The sequence below is a fragment of the Balaenoptera borealis genome, assembly GCF_965194805.1.
Source record: "Balaenoptera borealis genome assembly, chromosome: 5".
Taxonomy (NCBI): domain Eukaryota; kingdom Metazoa; phylum Chordata; class Mammalia; order Artiodactyla; family Balaenopteridae; genus Balaenoptera; species Balaenoptera borealis.
Genome location: NC_138862.1, coordinates 121,343,871 through 121,364,581, shown reverse-complemented (window position 1 = coordinate 121,364,581; position 20,711 = coordinate 121,343,871).

Here is a 20,711-nt window from a genome sequence, read left to right as displayed (position 1 = left end):
CATATTAATTGATCCATTTTGTCAGGAGGAGAATCGATACAGGAACATCAAGATATAGAAACGCTTTCATTTTATGGGTATTTTAAGATTATTTCTAAGTAATCTTAGAATATTCTTTTTCTTTTTTTTCCCTTTTGCTTTTTTTATTTTTAATAGATCTTTATTGGAGTATAATTGCTTCACAATACTGTGTTAGTCTCTGTTGTGCAATAAAGTGAATCAACCATATGCATACATATGTCACCATATCCCCTCCCTCTTGAGCCTCCCTCCCATCCTCCCTATCCCACCCCTCTAGGCCATCACAAAGCACCGAGCTGATCTCCCTGTGCTATGTTGCTGCTTCCCACTAGCTAACTATTTTACATTTGGTAGTGTATATATGTCGATGCTACTCTCACTTCGTCCCAGCTTCCCCCTTCCACACCGTGACTTCAAGTCCATTCTCTGTGTCTACATCTTTATTCCTGCCCTGCCACTAGGTTCATCCGTACCTTTTTTTTTTTTAGATTCCATATATATGCATTAGCATATGGTATTTGTTTTTCTCTTTCTGACTTAATTTACTCTGTATGACAGACTCTAGGTCCATCCACTTCACTACAAATAACTCAATTTCATTTCTTTTTATGCCTGAGTAATATTCCATTGTATATATATGCCACATCTTCTTTATCCATTCATCTGTTGATAGACATTTAGGTTGGTTCCATGTCCTGGCTATTGTAAATAGTGCTGCAATGAACATTGCGGTACATGTCTCTTTTTGAATTATGGTTTTCTCAGGGTATATGCCCAGCAGTGGGATTGCTGGGTCATATGGTAGTTCTATAGGTTGCAGGATACAAAATTAATGCACAGAAATCTCTGGCATTCCTATACACCAACAATGAAAATCAGAAAGAGAAATTAAAGAAACACTCTCATTTGCCTTTGCAACAAAAAGAATAAAATACCTAGGAATAAACCTGCCTAAGTAGGTGAAAGACTTGTACTCAGAAAACTATAAAACACTAATGAAAGAAATCAAAGATGACATAAACATATGGAGAAATATACCATGTTCTTGGATTGGAAGAATCAATATTGTGAAAATGACTATACTACCCAAAGCAATCTACAGATTCAGTGCAATCCCTATCAAACTACCAATGGCATTCTTCACAGAATTAGAACAAAAAGTTTTACAATTTGTATGGAAACACAAAAGACTCTGAATAGCCAAAGCAATCTTGAGAAAGAAAAACGGAGTTGGAGGAATCAGGCTCCCCAACTTCAAACTATACCACAAAGCTACAGTAATCAAGACAGTATGGTACTGGCACAAAAACAGAAATATAGATCAATGGTACAGGATAGAATGCCCAGAGATAAACCCACGCACATATGGGCACCTAATTTATGACGAAGGAGGCAAGGACATACAATGGAGAAAAGACAGCCTCTTCAATAAGTGATGCTGGGAAAACTGGACAGCTACATGTAAAAGAATGAAATTAGGACACTCCCTAACACCATACACAAAAATAAACTCCAAATGGATTAAAGTCTTAAATGTAAGATGAGACACTATAAAACTCTTAGAGGAAAACATAGGAAAAACACTCTGACATAAACCACAGCAAGATCTTTTTTGATCCACCTACTAGAGTAATGGAAATAAAAACAAAAATAAACAAATGGGACTTAATGAAACTTAAAAGCTTTTGCACAGCAAAGGAAACCATAAACAAGACAAAAACAACCCTCTTAGAATATTTTTAATTCAATATTTTTAACTCAAGAGATGGGAAACATTTAAGACAATTCTATAGTCACACTTTTTAAAAATTAGAGTGATGAACAGAAGAATCCCAGTATTTCACAATAGTTTCTGTATTTGCATATGTATATGAATTTACAGACACACACACATACACACAAAAGAAATGTATGCACAATTTCATTTTGTTTCTCATTGAAATTGCATACTATTAGGGTATATTAGAAATAAAAAATAGTAAATAGGCATACTCTTGGTGACTGTACATACTTCTTACTAAAACTTTTTCACATAAATAGGTGAATTTCATTCGCTTGATATTCATGTTTCCTCTTTTGATTAATACCACGTAGGAATAGTTGTCTCGTTTTTATAAACCTTTTTAAAATTCAGAAAATGCTGCACATCTATACAAGTTAAAGTCATGAAATATTCGTTACTCTGAAAAGGTCTATGATTTTGTAAGTCAAGCTTAGAATTGCTGATTGAGTCTCTTTGGTAGTCAAATAATTTGTTAGTAAATAACATTCATAAAAGAATATTCATGAGATCAAAGTACCATTTAAGCTCCAGGGGAATATTTAATCAAGCTGTATTTTTATCATAAATAGGTTATAGGCTCTTTTTAATGTTATAAATCATTATCACCACCATATTAATTTGGACATCTACCCTGAGTCATCTATTCAAAATGAAGATAGTAACATGTTTCAACATAAGACATTCTGCTTATGACAATTTTTATATACTTTCAAATACACCATCATCTTGTTCCATATCATTGGAGAATGTATGACTTACTGTTTGTCTTCATATTTTGTTAAAGCATCAGAGTGTCTGTGTCAGTCTGTTTAGGCAGGTATGTGGAGTACTTATAGATCTGAACACTGATTATCAGAACTACTATTAGAATGTTTACTTTTGTTTTTTCCCTCCTCTTTCTTCTTTCCTTTTTAAAAACATTTTAATTGAGAAAAAAGCACTGCTTTGGTGGAGCATACACATTAAGAAAACTATATAGTAAATTAGAAGGTAATGAATGGTCTAAGGAAAAAAATGGTGGTCAGGATACAGGAAATCGAGACTTCTGGGGATGAGGCTGGGGTCGAATTTTTAAATAATGCAACTAGGCTACATCTCAATGAGAAGGTGAGATGCGAGCAAAGAATTGAAAAGGTGAAGGATTTAACCAAATGGATATATAGAAGGAGAACACCAGGCAGAGAAAACAGCCCAAAGATCCTAAGGCAAATTTAAGTCTGTTGTAATCTCGGAATAACAGGAAGCCTCTAGAGTTTGAGCAAAATGAATGAGGGGAGGAATAGTAGGAAATGACATCACAGAGACAAGGAGGGTTCAGATAATCTATGACAGGAGTCAGCAAACTATGACAGTCTATGAGCAAATGTGGCCTGTAGGCTATTTTGTAAATAAAATTACTGAGACACAGGACAATTTGATTACATACTGTCTACGGCTACTTTAGTGCTACAACAATGGCAGTTGAGTAGTTGGGACAGAGACTTGCAAAGCAAAAAATATTTACTATCTAGCCTTTTATAGAAAGATATAAAAAAATATTATCACTCCCTGATCTATGGCCAATGTAGAGATTTTCATATATTTTTTGGGAAAATTGTGAGTCATTGGGGGGATTTGAGCAGAGTGGTCACATAATTTAATAATGTTTAAAACAATTATTTTGGTTTCTATTTTGTGAACAAAATGGGGGGGGGCATGAGTAGAAGGAGACACTTGAGGAGCTAGTGCTGAAATCTAGGTTAGGGATTGTGGTGGCTCAGACAGTGTGGTAGTTGTGGAAGCGCTGAAAGAGAAAGCTTTGAGCAGTCTGGTTAGAGAACTCTGGACTTTAAGGACCATGCTGGTTAGGGCTCAAAAGGAAATGAGGAACATGTTAACGTGTTACAGTGGAAACCAACACACCCCTCTGGCTGGAACACTGCAGTTCTATCCTGAGACCATACATGACCCAAGTGAAGGCACCACCATCAATCACAGATATTACATACCATTAATACATTTTAATTTCCATTTAAAATTAATTATGAATTATTTCCATCACACCAAAGAATATCTAAAACACACATACATAGTACATACACACACATATGCACACATATATAAAACAACTTTTAAGAACGTATGTGTATATATATATATACACACATATATATATATGTGTATATATATCTATCTATCTATATATATATATATATATATATATATTTCTGCCTCCTCACATTTCCCTTTTTCTTCACCATATGTAACCGTTATCTTGCTTTTCTGGGGTATCATTTTATAATTTAAATAAATATAAGTAAACAATACATTACTTAGATTTTCATCTTTCTTTAAATAGAATTTTGCTGATTTTCGACTTTTGTAACTTGCTTCTTTTGTTTGATAGCCCGTGTTTACTGTGTCTCTGTAAGTCTTGCTAGATGAATTCCTATCCAGTTTTACTAAGATGTATGCAGAGAAGGCTCCTGGCTCTTCAAGATATCAGTGATGGAATACAGAAGTCAAAAAAGTGACAGTGAAATTAGTATTGTCTGTTACTTCTTTTTATATTGATTTTAATACAGATTTATCTATTATTTATTTGGAATGTTTAAGAAACATAGGAAAATCTGTATTTCGATAAGGGAAAGAATTTTCCTTACAGTTATTTAAAATGTTACCATAAGAATTTATAAAGACTCTATTAACATATAAAAGTATTCCTCTATGACACCTATCAGAAATTATACCAGATTTTTAAAAAGACTGAAACTTCTTTTTTTTTCTAAATGTACTTGACTACTTCTTAGGATACCATTGGCTTTCATAATAATCAAACTGTCATTGAATCTTGACATAATGTATTTTGCAGATTGTATTTTTCAAGATAAGAAGTTCTGCCAGCTTATTCTTTTTATCAACTGTAGTTGGACAGACTTGAAATTTGAAGTTCAGTCTGTTGCAACATTTGTAATATCTAACACAACTTGTTATGATATATCATTATGATGAAATGAAAACAAGAAATGCTCTCATTAAATCGTGAAGCATTTTATGACATGTCATTAAGTGGTACTCAGGTGGTTGAATTCAGTATACTTTCCAAAGATGTGTATATCCTACTAATAGTAGATTATAATAGTAGATTATAATGGATAAACTATGTAACACAATTTAATAGGGGTTGTATTTGGGCATCAGAAAACCTGAAATAGTTGGTTACAAATAAGTTATATCTAGGAATTTCTTGAGTCAGAGTGATGTAACAGCTAACTAAATGAATGATATATACTGTAATCTGACTTATTCATATTAGATTTATTTCCTACACTAATGGGTTCACAAAAAGTTAAAAAATCATATAGACATAAATTTTAAAGAAGTAAGATAAAGAGAAGTAAATGTTATAGAAAGCAAAGAAACCATGGTGAATTTTGAACAAAATTAAGTATTATTCTTATTCATGGCTCAAGTTTATTTTATTTCCCAAAGATTAAAAAAAAAGATGACAAATTAAACTTTTCCTTAAATCCCTGTTTAATTTTAATCTTATGTTGGAATCTCTTTTCACATAAGTAGCCATCATTTGTGTGGTTATAAAAGTCAATTGCATGAAAAGAGAATACTAGATCTGAACATCAAAAAAGTCAAACATCTTCAGGAAATATATCTGTTCACACATACATAATTTGACCTTTGATAGCATATTTTATAGGAACAAATAATTCCCATAGGTAGTGGGTTTCTTGCTGCTAGGTGTATTTTAAAAAAGTGGAGTTCTTCAACTGGGCACCTATAAATTTATACACTTGACTTTGTTAACTTTGGCCTAGCCATCTTAGAACTCACCTTAAATAAGGGCACATATATCAGAACTTTATCAGAAAACTATTCTACCATAATAAGAGATATCACTTGAAAGCTTTCCAAAATGGTAATTAGTGTAGAGAAGACACATAAAACTGTCTGGGTGGAAGACTTATTGGTGCTGATGCTCCTTGTCAAGATGGGAATGCTGTTTATCTGCAGACATTAATTACGGATGGCTTTTTCCAAGTAGGTTAACAGATAATTTTCATTGACTGTCTTGTGTAACAGAGCTCAAGAGCCATCACAATGAATGGGCCACTAGGTCTAAGAGTATTTGCATTTCAGGTGGGGCAAGGTAACCTCAAGATCTTAACATATGGCAAATTTGACACGACATGAAATTACTCTCAGTGGATATACTTTGCAATTGTACTTCTGGTTCTATCAGTACAACAGCTCTGTAATATTTTATGCTCAGTAGACCATCTTTGTTTTTTTATTTTAACTATTACATATTGGACCTATTGTAAACTTTAAAAGACAAAATAAGACTTCACACACTATTTGTTAAATTGGTCACGTCAGTCAAACTGTAAACATTCCATTTTTGACAAGTGATTTTATATAGTTTTTGAAGAAAATGTTTTTGTAAGATATTATAACTTTAGAAATTAACACTCTCTTTAGAGGTGAATTTTAGAGAGTAAATGAGGGTAGATATATACATATATATAAATGAGATGGCAATTTATAATGGCCAGTGTATTTGACTTAAAGTTGGATCCTTTCAAAACTCCCTGTGTGGCTTAATATTAGCATGAAATAACTATTAGATTATCATGAGGAACTTTCACCGGGGATCATTATCACCTATTAAATTCAATTTAATTTACCCACATCCATTATCACTTAAGCCAAATATGTTGATAAATCAGATGAATTTTATTTGAGTAAAACGGAGGTTATATTTCAGTAACACACACACAGACAAATGCTTCACATAAAGTGAATATTTGTGCCTCAAACATAAGTTTAGATGTTGGGATTTAAGATGCTTGGAAAATTAATTTTGAGAAGTGGTTCTTCCAAGTTTTCTCTTTTTTTTGGAGGGTAATCTGAATACTATGCTTTAATAGATATTATTCAGTGTGTTTAATTATGCAAGCAGCTTATATTATGGATATATATACATACTATGTATGTATGATTGAGCATTATTTTTTAAAATGAGAGGCAGTGACCTAAAGAAAACATAAGTAGCCAACCCAGCTTCTCATGTACTAGTCTTCATAATGAAACTATGTCAAAAAATGTAACTATTGCTTAAATACAAAGACCATCCTAGACTCCATTAATGGATACAGGTAAGAAATTTCTGATTCCCTGAAACATACTTAGACTAGAGCTATTTTTAAAAATCACCTGTTTTGAACCAGAGTCTGTTGGGCCAACGTGGAATTTGTTGTTTCTGAAATAGAAATCAAATGAGAATGTAAAAACATCAATCTGTCTCTCTATCTACCTATCTATCTATCTATCTATCCTATGTGCAGATGACCACTCAGCTTCCTCTCGTACTGCTATATTTTTATAGAGATCATTTTTTATTTATTTATTGTGAAATGTAACAATATCAACTTATTTTATGATTCCAATTCCCTCACAAAATATTTTTTATTAATCTGAAGGATTTTTAAATCAAAACTATTTTTATCACATTTCTGCTTCAATAAAAATTATTTTAAGTCTTCTTAAGGAATATCAAATCCCTTTAGCCTTCTAAGAAGCATTATATATTTATTATTTCTTTAGTTACAAAGTTATATGCGCTCAAAGTAATAAGTTAAAAAATACAAAAATATAAAGAAAGATGAGCATAAATTAATTGTGCTTCTTTCAGTATGTTTCCTGTTTTCCCAATCCTTTATCCTGAAATAAGTCAAGGTTGACAGTATGGCATGTATTTTCCATAATTTTCGCATACTGACATCAACATACATGCAGAGTATTGAGTTTTTTGGTTTAAATATGGAATTGCATTATGAAAATTATGAATTTTTAAATTATGAGCTCATCATGAATATCTTTCTAGATACATAGAAGATCTAATTATTTGCACAGCTTTGGAAAGTTGATAGAATGTATGTACTGTAATTTTTTCTTATTCCTCTATTAAGCGACATTCAGGCTGTTTCCCATTTTATGTCATAAATAATGCCATTATAGGTGTTTACTTAGCTACTTGTTTCTTTTTACTTTAGACGCTGATGCTTTTATTTCTACAGGATCAATTTGTAGAGGCAGAGTTGCTATGTCATGTAAACTGCTCTGATGGATACTGACAATGACCTTCTAAAGGTTACTGTAATTCATTGTCAAACCAGCAATGTACCTGAAGGCCCTCCTTCCTAATGCCTTGTCTGCAACAACATTGGTCTTCCCACCTTCTGATAAATTAGGATTGAATTGTTTTTTTTTTTAATTTTGCACTGATTGGAGTTTTCCTAAACACCATCGATTCTGATGATATTTTTATGCATTTATTGTTCGTTTTGAGACCCAACAAAAACAAATAGTTAAGACTATGGATTGTAAAGACAAATGCTTCTATTTGAATCCTGGCACCTGTAGTTAGTACTTTTGTAACCACGGGCAAATGCCTAAGGTCTCTGTAACTCAGTTTCCTCATCTATAAAATGAGATAGCAACAGTTTCCAACTCAGAGCAGAGATGCCTGGGCAAATTCAGCTTCTCCTTGCTCTCTTCCACTTCATGTCCATTGACTGCTAGCACTGCCATCCAACAGTGGCATCCACTACCAGGTATTTGTCCCCAGAACCACAGAGGCAGTAATTCTACAGTGGCAACAGCTTCCCTTAAACCTCTTCATAAATTTTGCCTTCATGATCACACTTTGCATTTCTCTGCAAGCTATGGAGAAAGAGAAAAGAGCCCTTGACATTTAAGAGTTGGCCTGGAATAGCAGGGTCTTGGTATTCTCCTGTTCAAAATAAATAATTTCAGAAACATTGATAACAGACAAGATCACTCTCTCTGACCACAGTGGATCAAAAGAAAAACAAGACCACCCCGTATTCATGTCTGAACATAAACAGAACAAGAACATTATCCAATGCACAAAAATGACCACATATGCCCTAATCTTAGCTAATATGAATAATTGTGCTTCTCTGCCAATTATAATTATAGCATTGGACTAGTCTTCTCTCCTTCTAGATAAGATTTTTTAAGATATCGAATCATTGAATTATCCTTGTTTCCAGAGTCAATACCTGCCTGCATAAACCTACCCCCAAATCACCTAACACAAACCTAAATCTTACAGTAATTCCTTTCAAACACACTCTTACTAAGACATTCCCATCGTGTGTATCTCCCTTGCTGCAATGAATAATAAACCCAACTTATTCAGCTTGTTCAGATATGTTCCTGGTGGTCTTGGCTGGAGGGCATCAACACTACAAACTGTTAACCCACACAAGTGCTTCAGATGAAATAATAACCAATTTAGCAACTTCTCTGATTATCAGAAATCCTCTTTCAGAATTTACTTTCCCAGCTCTTCCCACTTTTGTGTAAGGTCTAATCCTTATAATATTCTCTGCTTTGCTGACTAAACTCCAATGCACTCTTAATAGCATACATTTGGCATACTTATATTTTTCTCAGTTCTATCAAATTTTCTGTTCATGCTTTCCTACTATCTTATAATGCTCACTTTTTAATATTAATATATTATTTGTTTGGAATCATTCTGAAGTTTTGTTTGGAATAATGTATATTTTAAATAAAAATCTTTTTCTTTCACCATGTGATAGCCCTTTGAATTGACACAAGCATATTTCTAATTCTTAAGCTATTTTATAAATGTGGAATCATATCAGTCACTCATCTGACTTACTTTATTCTGATTTATGTCTCGTTCTGATACATTGGCAGGGCAAATTTACGATTCTGTGATAGAGACCATTGACTTCATGATATTTTCATAATGGGGAGATCAAAAGAGATCATCTATAAGGTGTCATGGCACACTAGTATGTGAGCATGCTTTAGAGGTAGAAAGAGCCCTGTTCAAACTGTTCTTATACCACTTTCTAGCAGTGCATGATCATGGAAAACTTAATTACACTTTTGCAGTTTCAGTTTTCCCATTCATAAAATGGAGGGAATACATGAATTACACTACTTTTGTGATTGAAATAAGTGTGTAATGCCCAGCACAATATCTGGTACCTAGTAGGGTTATCATAATAATGGGCATGTCCACCACTAACTAAATTAATTTGTTCAGTTATTCATATGCTCATTAAGCAATAATTTATTGAAGGGGTTCTCTATGCCTCGTGTCAAATGGAAGGAGAAAATAGAAGAGATAAAAAGAATTCCAGCCTCTAGAGTTCAAATTCTACTGAAAAAAACAGATGAAAACCATTTATTAAAAAGAAAAAGAAAAAGGAGGAGGAAGGAGGAAGGGAAAAGAAAAGAACTTCAATTCAGCTTGACATTATTTCTTTCCAGTGTGAATGTTATTCAGTATTGCGTTGTTATTTTAACTTGTCCATACATAGTTCAAAATCATCTCAAAACATCTGAGTAAATACATAGCATATAAACTACACAGAATCTAAAGGAAATTCCACAGTGTTGGATAAGAGTCACTCTAAGAGATTTAATACTGGTTTGTCACAAATGTGACATTTGATATGTAGTTTAACCTCTCTTCCATCTTCATAAGTTTGTCCTGAAAATTCAGTGAGAAAAGACTTAAAAAGTACCTAGAACCTAAGTACATACACAGTAATTATTATGTTTTATGTTTCACTGTCCTTTAATCTATCACTAAATCTTCTCTCTTTATCCTTGTTATTATTTTATGCTGTGGTCAAAGTTATTTATCTGGTATTCCAGAAAATGACACACAGTTTTGTGGTGCCTTTGTCTTCCAAAGCCAGTCCCCACCCCATGTTAACTCACACACATAGAACACTAGGTTTAGAAAGATACAGGGAGAGTGTCACTACCCTGTAAACAGGAGTCCTATTTTTAGGTTAAAGAGAAAGAGGAAGCAGTAGCAACACTTGGTCGAGTCTCCCGGAAGTAGCTTTTTGCCACATGACATGGATAAAGAACCTGTTAAATAAAACAAACACCTAAAAGTTTAAATAACTCCAAGCTTAGGTATAAAAGTTTGCATAACTCTAAACTTGGAAATAGAAAATAAAATATAAATTATTTAAAATAATAGTAGGTCATCTTAGAATAGACTAGCTAGAGCCAAGAATGACGTGGGATTTAGAGGATGATTTAAAACCTGGTAGAAGGTCTGTATGAGGCCAGATCTTGGACTTTTCTGCCTAATTCAGGGGTGGAGGGTTGGGAGGTATAGTTTATAGCAGAATTTTTCCTTATAACTCAATAGCATATTATATCTCGGTAGGATTTTAATTAATTTAAAATGAAATACCATGTAATTCTTATTCATCCTGCCCCTAAGGAAATGATTGGTGAGATACTTTGGAGAGAATTAGAGTTTCTCTTGCTCGGTAGTTTTGTCTTTTTAACCTAATTTCCCCCGAATTATTTTTAATTTAAGAATTTTAATTGATTGAGTGGCTAGATCAAGAACTTAAATCTCTAGTATATGTGAATTGGATTGGAATTTACAGAATATATTTTAATACCTATAGAAACCTTAGGTTCATAAATGTATATGACTTTTCTCAGTATCTTATGAACTCATTTTGTCAGAATTTTTAGGGAAAAAAAGACCCCCAATTCTTCTGTACTTTGTTTTTCAAATTTCCAAATTATTAACACTCATAGTTTGATGAATGATATTTTTGCTTATGTTAATTTTTTATCTTAAACATTACTGACCATGACTAAATTATTTTATTTGCTAAATATTGGCAAATTTAGGATATAGAGGCAAAGTTATTGAAGACATGAAATTGAGATTGTCACAGAAAATTTGAATATCTGTCTGTATCTGTGTCCAATGATGTTTCATAAGTAAATAATTCTATTTTAATAAATGAGACACAGGTGAATATATTCTTCTCTAGACATTGACAATAAAATTGAGTGACTTTACTATTAAAGGGGTAAATTTTTACTTTTTCCTATTTTTTATCCTAAATCATTTTTCAAACTTACTAGCTATATTTGCCTGTGATTCATACAAAATTTTCCAAGGACAGGGTTTAAATAGGTATTATATGTACAGACATAGACTTTAAAACAGCAAGACTTACACACAACAAAAAAGCAGAAACAATGGTTTATGCTCTGCTGTTGTTGCTCAGACTAAAACTATCTTCCCAAATGAATTTTCATACGAATATTTAGTTAAAAAGGCCGTTTGGTTTCAGAGCATACATAGAATTCTGTAAAAAATCACCACCTAATTGTTAATTGCCTATATGCTCAATTTCAGTACATTTGGGATATTATCATTGCAGGCACATTTAATATCTCTTAAGAATGATCTTTTATGAAAGTTAACTGAACAGGATCTTGTGCTTATTTTAAAAGTTATATCCAACAGCTCCTTGAAGTGTAGACTTTATTAATTCATGACTGAATCATAGGGCAATAAGATAAAAATTACAAGAGCCTGCAGACACTAATGCATTTGTTTATGAAAAATTGAACTTCCGACAGTTGACAACTTCGATCCCTTCTCCTCATAACTGAAGCTGCTTTCAGGTATGTTACAGCTATATTTTAAGAAGGAGCTTCTAGGATAGTCTTCCAAAACATGCTTTTTTTTTCTATTTCTCAGGACTCCAAAATTTCCCTGTTACTCACATTTCCACTCCCTTTGGACAAAAGCTTAAAAAAAAATGTCTGGCTGAGGTGACATAGGAAGACTTAATAATTCTGTGCTGAATGTTACCGCTGGATTCCTGGTATGCCTGACAGCTTAAGGAATAGGTGACATTCTCTCTAGAGATATAAGGTCACTGTTGTTGTATGACTAACTGTCCTGATGTGGTTTTGTTCTTATAGAATCAGTGCTGGCAAATTATATGCTGTTTGTATGCTTCAGTTTTAACAGGAACTTAAAAGGAGATGTTGATAACTTAAAATGCATTACACATATATATATTTGTGTTATTGTTAATTTTTATACAATTAAAAGTTTCAAAATCCCCATGTAATAGTCACATGATATATATCATCAGTTAATTTATCTTCTTAAGAGAGAAGGTATATATCACAGTAATATGTGATAGAGAGGCTTATGTACTTTACTTGCCCAGTCCTATGATCCCTCCTATTTTTCCTTGTGTCCACTCAAATATATACACTGTAAAATCATTTATAATAATAACACCTAGAATTTACTGAATTTCTACACTTTACATATTTTGTATATTTTGGAACCCACAACGACTCCCTCACGTGTAAAATTATCCTCATTTTATAGATGAGACTCCTGAGGCTCAAGTGAGTTAAGGTCACTGCGTTAGTAAGCATAAGGACTTGGATTGCACCCAAGATCTGGCTAACCCCAAATTATACACACTCTTCATTATACTGTACTGACTATTTATACATTGTTTTATTTATTTCTTTACCAGTGTGTATGGACCCAATACAAATAGGTACATTTTAGCCCAAATCCTGAATCACTAAACCATATAAAATAATAGGAGGGAAGGGTAGAAGCTCATGGTAGGCTCCTGACTAAAACACATAGAGACAGTTTTCTAAATTTGGTACTCAAACTGAGGTCACTTTAGAATTTTGTTACTAGTATGTACAAGCATATTTGGGTAGTCTGTAGCAAAAGTTTGTTTTAGATTTTTTTGTAGGAATGACTGGGATATTTGGGATAAAAATTCATATTAAGGGAATAGAATGTGTGTAAAATACAAGTTCATGGACAATTGGCTTGGGTTAGAGAGCAAGACCATTTTGTCATTCAGATTATCTTCTATTTTCCTAATGCACATTTGACTAAACCCTCCAGAGAAGGGGCTGCAAATATAAAGCAAAACCAAAGACAAACAAACAAATCCCTGTTTTATTACACTTCCTTTAGGGCAATGGTACAAATGCTGGCGTTGACAGATGTAGCAGTTTTGGCAGACGTTCTTTAATAATCAGTTACAGAGGTTAGAGATCGGTCAGAGGCCTCGAACAGTGCTCTGGCCAGTTGAAATCATCACAAAAAGTCAGGGTAAGGAAAAAAGGAAACATCAGCTATCACATGTGAGGGTAGGTTGTGATTCTGAACACAATTGAGATACTTCTTTAAGTTCTAAAAGAGAGATTTGCAAGACAATGTTCCCAACACTGAGGGTAGAACCAGAGGAAAACGGTGATGGCTGTTTTTTTTGTTTGTTTTTTTTCCCTGAAATGACAGGCATTTATTTATTGTTTTTATTGGAGTATAATTGCTTTACAATGTTGTGTTAGTTTCTGCTGTACAACGAAGAATCAGCTATGTGTATACATATATCCCCTCCCTCTTGGACCTCCCTCCCACCCCCCACCATCCCGCCCATCTAGGTCATCACAGAGCAAGGAGCTGAGCTCCGTGAGCTATACAGCAGGTTCCCACTAGCTGTCTGTTTTACACATGGTAGTGTATTTATGTCAAACCTAATTTCCCAATTCATCCCATCCTCCTCTCCCCCTGCTGTGTTCACACGTCCGTTCCCTACCTCTGCTTTTCTATTCCTACCCTGGAAATAGGTTCATCTCTACCGTTTTTCTAGATTCCACATACATGCGTTAATATTACGATATTTGTTTTGGTACCCACATTTTAACTCCAAGCTGGTGTGACCTAGGAAGCAAAGATATATGAATAAGTAGATCATGATTATCAGATGAGAATTTAGAGAGCCTATGTTTCAGCTTTGTAATTACACGCAGAAAAAAAAAAGTGAGTTTCTGAGTGGTGAGACGACTTACCTAAGGACCCCTAGCTAGTTATTGGCAGAGACTGAGAAAGAAGCAAGACCTTCAAATTCTCGCTTCAGTCCCTTTGCACTAAGCTGTGTCTTAACTTTAGAGCACAACTGTATATGTTGGAGATATTATTAGTTTAGTATCTCAGAGCATACAGTTCTGGGTCAGATAGATATAGATTCCATCCAACTCCTTTGCCTACAAGGTTCTGGGCAAATCACAAATCACTTTGTGCTTCAGTGTCCTCATTGAGAATATCCAAATAATGACAATATCAGCCTCAAATGCTTGTTTTAAGCATTAATTAGTAATCTAAGCATGGAGTCTAACTTTATAAATACTCAACAAAGAAGACTTATTTTATTCATTTATACCATATTAGAGGTTGATTCCAAAGTATTTTTCTCCAGATGTCAACATATTTTCATGTAGTTTTAAATAAATCTTGGAAATAAGAGGGATATTCATTTTCTGTGTTAAGAAAGAAGGTTCTGTGGATATAGTATTATGCACAAGTCATTTGTGTGAAGCTTCCATTTCAAAAAATATTCACTAGGGTTAAATCTTTACAGTAACACCCTGTTATTCTAATTTCACATGTAATAATGAGCTGATGGATACATTAGAGCCAAGTAGCTGAAAACGTGGATTGATAAAGCAATAAAATGAATGAATCCTTTATCACAGATCCTGGAATATGTATATCTACAATTACGAGAACTCTATAGTAAAAATGAGACTATCTTGCTTTTTGAATAGTAAAGTGATTTTTAAGGAATGTGCATGAGTCTAAGAAGAAAGCCACTTATTTAATTCTCAAATTTTGATTTAAATGCTTAGATAAAAGTGTAATTTTAACAAAAGAGATAATGATTACTGTTTATGGATCACGGTAGATAGTATTGAAAGGAGAACCATACATACTAAAATTCCAGTCAGTTTACCCGCCATATCTTGTTTAACATATCTGAAGCAATGTTTGTTAGATGCTATTAGTTACTTGTGGTTTACAACTTAAAAAACAAAGGCTTAGACAGTTAGGTCAATTGATCAAAATGAAAAAATCAGTTAATAAGTGGAGGAACCAGGACATAAATTCATATCTAAAGAATCTAAAACCTTGCTCAATTCATAAAGTCAAACTGTATATTCATAGAGATTGTCTTACTATTGATAGAGTATGATATTTGTTGTGACCCATTTTTGATACATAGGTGGTTATTTATACCAACTAAATTTAGCAAAGACAAATATTAATCTATATTATTTGTACACAATACTAAAACATATGTTTCAAAATCTGAGTAAACTAGATTAAATTGAGACTGCTTATTTTGGGAATAATTTAAATCTTGTTTAATGTTTAAAAGAATTAGAAGCATCCTAAGCAAGGAAAAATAAAGTTAACATTAAACTCAGTATTATGCTTCCTAGCAACCAAGGTGAAAGAGGAAATGGCTGAATAATATCATCCACATTATCTATTATGAGGAAGCACAGCTTATCAGGAAAGAAATATAAATGGATAAGAAAAGAAAACAAAATACACCTAGCATTTACTAGCAGATGCTATGTATAAGACATGCTGAACACTGTAATAGATGATGACTGTAACATTATATGACCTTTTTCTTAGGTTAACCAATTATAAACCTTAAGACAAAATGTTAAATCCCAGTTCAATGAAAGTGTTTCTATGAAGAACAGAATAATAGAGTTCAGTTACCTGGCTTGCTCAATTGTCAAGCTTTGACAGCAGCTGTATGAGACCAAATTTCAAGTTGAGAACTCTGACAAGTAAGTGAAAGGTGTTCTGAGTTTTTGATTGAAAGAATCCTCATGCTTTGGAGACCTGGGATATAAGTTATAAAGTTCACATTTTGAAATGAAAATTAAACAGTATGACTAAATCCAATCAGTGTGCATTTCATGAAATAATGACTATTTGTAGTTAAATGAAAAAGTCATTAAGATGATAAGATCATTCTTATCAAATAAAATTTAGTATTTAAAATTTAGGACTGCACTACGAGACCTGTTTTTATTATTTCTCTTCATTTTCTCCAATTTGGAAAAGTCGTATTTATTTGTTAGCACACATTTACCTTTTCTTATGCCTATGTCTGTGTTACCTCTGATATTTTCACACCTAATTCATAGTATAATTCCATTATGTTATATAAATAAATTTAGAAATCAAGTACTTATGTTAAAAAAAGTCATTTTGAGTCCCTAAAGCCAGAATCTTCGAGTTATGTAAAATAAGTCTTTTGGTGACATGAGGACATGAATCATTCTCTCACTGGTGTTCAACATCTATTCTTCAATTATTTTTTGTAAAATTTTCCTCATGAGTCTTATATTGTGTCTGATATGTGTTAAGCACCATAATAAGCTATGATAAGTTGTTTTCAAGGGCTACTTATTTATGATTTCCTCTCTTCAACTCTCTCCTATTTTGGAAATGCATATATTATTGATCAATTCAACCGAAATGTTCTAGCTAATGTGGTGAGAAGCTCATACTTATTGATGAAATGGCAAGCTGAGATGCACTGTTTTGGTGCAAAACCATAGTTTATGCATCCTACCAATTAAAACTAGAGTCATTAACTAGTTTATAAAGAAAGATGGTTGCAGTCTTTAGTTTTGACACCCATCGCTATTCATATGACTGGTTAGAACTGATGGTAACCATTTTAAATTAATTTGAGGGTCTTCTGCATGCATTATTATATTGGGCAATGTGAGGGATACAAAGATTCACATTACCCATTCACTCAGCAAATATTTATTTAGTCACTACTGTATGACAACTACTGTTCTAGGTACAAGGAATTCAGCAGTGAAACAAGACGACAAAAAGAGAAAGCAGTGAACAAAACATAAAGATACATTAGTCACAGCCTTTTCTTAGAAGAAGAGAGAAAAATATGGATATCTAGACTGTATGGACAAGAGAAATTTCTGAGAACAATACCAAGAACTTGTTAAAAAGCAACATTCTTTGAAAGTTAAAAGCAAAAACTTGAGTTGATCTTTTGAGTCTTGTCTTACTCTTTACAAATACCAGATGCATTTTGTTTTTTAAACCTAATAATCAGCAAATATCCTCTGGGTAGAATGAAGAGAAAACAGCATGAGACCCAAAGTGACTATTTTCATTCCCTGATTATATAGTCCACAGTACTTAGGGTTATTATAAGCCATTTGAAACAACTTTCAAATGATGCATTTAGACAATGGTCTACCAATGACCATTTGGAATGATGCCGTTTTCCACAGAAATATCTCACAATGAATACTGATTTAAATAGAAACTGTTAGATTAAAAGACTTTTTTTTTTCTTATAAAGGTACTTCTGTAAATTATCTAATCCCTTAAAAGGATATTCTGTCTCCTTTGTATTTCTGTAATAACTGATAAATAACACAAGGCTGTGTGTGCACATGTCTGTTTCTACCAGAGGAGGGTGCTGCTGGAGGACAAGGGTGGGACTTTAGTCACTCTTTCTCTCTGGGGCACTTAGCCTCACACCTAAGTGTGCTTCAAACAAATGCTGAACTGATTGAATTTTAATCCTAATAAAACGGGGAGTCAAAGGCAAAAAAGAAAGAAAAAAAGAAAAAGAAAGACTCCCAAAGCATTCAGAGTAGAATGAGTCTTCGGAGAACTTTCTCTTGAGAAGGGAGGTGGAGAAAAAGGATTGACAGCGCTCCTCACGCTCTTGCTTCTCTACCAAAGTCCCTCTTATATCGACGCAGCTGCTTATTCTCTTTCTTGCTCCTTCCCTTTTTCCTCCACTTTGCAAATTCCCAAAAGGATCCACAGTGTTCAAGCCGTTGCTGTTTTCTTACCCTTTCACCTTCGTAGATTTTTCTACCTCGATTTCGCCACATAGCCTTTCCGAAGCATCCTAGTCTCTTTTAGTTTCTCACTGTTCTCACCATCTCCCCTCCTCCAGGCAAAACCAGGTCCTATTAATACCACACAACAGAAACGTTCCTACTCTTTAGGCAACTGGAGAAAACAGGGATTGCAAATGCTCAGGGTAGGTTTTGGTTCGCTTATTTGGTTTTTGTTGTTGTTTTCATTCATCTCTATCACAGGCAAAAGACGTGTGGGTTGAAAATGTCTGCCTGTTAAAATCTTTGAGGAAAAAAAAACAAGCAAAGACATTTAGTAAACACAGCGATGTTCAGCAACTACAGACCTCTGTAGTTGGAACAGGAGGAGGCGGGGATCCATCACGTTACACTGCCGTAAGTAAAAGGTCCTGGAGAAACTGGATTACACAAAGAAAAATCAACAAGCACAAAGAGATACAATCTAGCCAGTGTTTAGGTGGGCTCCTGATACTCTGGTCAGTTCTTAGGAGAGATTAAAATCAAACAATCGAAAAAGAATTAGTAGGATGCTCCACATTTAGGGATTAAGATGTCTCTCATGGTCTGAATACATCTGCTCCCCGGATTCTTAGCCTTCCCTTTATAGCCAAGCAGGAGATATCCTGATTCCTTCAGTGGCCAACACCTCCAATGGAACTACAGGTCCTACTCACTCTCACCTTTCCAAAGCTTTTGATCTGGCACTTATCCTCTCTAATACTATCTATGTCCCCTTCTCCACTGGATCCTTTTCATCAATATACACATATATTTTAACATTTTCTGTCTTATAAAAAAACGCTGCTTAATCCCACATTTACCCTATACTACTGCCCCATTTCTCTGTTTTCTTCACTTAGAAAAATGACTAAAAATTTTGACACCCTCTGTCACTCTTCTTGAAACCACCCATCCTTTGGCTTTCATGACAACACACATTAGGTGATGTGCTTCTTTCCTCACTAGAATTCTGTTCTAAGTCTCCTTGGCTGGTGCCTCCTCCTTGACTATAAAGGTCGAAAAAAATGAGAGATTTATCCTGGGCTCATTTCTCTTTGCCATTTATCTACATAATGTATGTAGGTTATATTATCTATATCTACATCTATCTATCTGTCTGTCTGTCTATCTGTCTATCTATCTATCTATCTACCTATCACAACATCCTTGTGCAAAATGCTCCCTGAAATCCTACAGTCGTATACCAGACTGTCTCCTTGCCATCTGTACGTGATTGTCTAAATGACATCTTGAACATATGTTGGACAGTATGGAACTCGGGATTTTTCTCATAAATTTGTTCTACCTCATTCTATTCTATTTGAATAAAGAGCACAACTCTCTTCTCAGAAATGTCCTCCTAATTCATCTCCCTACTCCAACCTTTGATCTCTTTGCAATAAAATTTCCATCAAGCAGACAAGGTAATATTTTCAAATGTAAATCAGATCAGGTCACTCTGCTCTAGCAATTCCAGTGGCTTCCTTGTAAAGTTAGAACAAAATCTAAACTCACTATCCTTGTTGACAAAGCTCTAAATGATCTATCTGTTGCAGGAAGGGGGACCCCTTCCGGGGCCCGAGAGTGGGTTCTTGTCTAATGCTTGCAAATGAATTGTCCGAGGAGACACATGTGATGACAAAGCAAGAGACTTTATTGAGAAGGGGCGCCCGGGTGTAGAGCAGCAGGGTAACAGAACCCAGGAGAACTGCTGTGTCACATGGCTCGCAGTCTCAGGTTTTATGGGGAATGAAGTTAGTTTCCGGATTGTCTCTGGCCAATCATTCTGACTCAGGGTCCTTCCTGGTGGCACTTGCTTTGCTCAGCCAAGATGGATTCCAGAGAGGATTCTGGAAATTTGGTAGGACGTGTGGACTGGCGTCTCCTCTTTCCTTTTGACCTTTCCTGAATTCTTTCGGTTGGTGGTAGCTTGTTAGTTCCACCTTCCTTACCAGGACCTCCTGTTGTAAGATAACTCATGCAAGTGGTTACTATATTGTCTGGCCGGGGTGGGCGGTTTCAGTCAATGGTTCCCCTAACATATCCCTTATCTGCCTCTTTGCTTTGAAACTCAAGCCTCTGACCTACCTAGCCCAGCATACTTTTGTGAGTGGAGCTCTCTTTAGATTTTTTCAAAGTTGCTGAGCTGAGGTCTGTTTAGGGATTTTGCACAAGCTGTTCCATCCATATTTGCTCATATGAGCATTTTCTCAAAAATATCAGTAGCAATGTTTAAATTACAAGCATCATCAGAAAGCCTCATGAATTTCAAATTCTGATG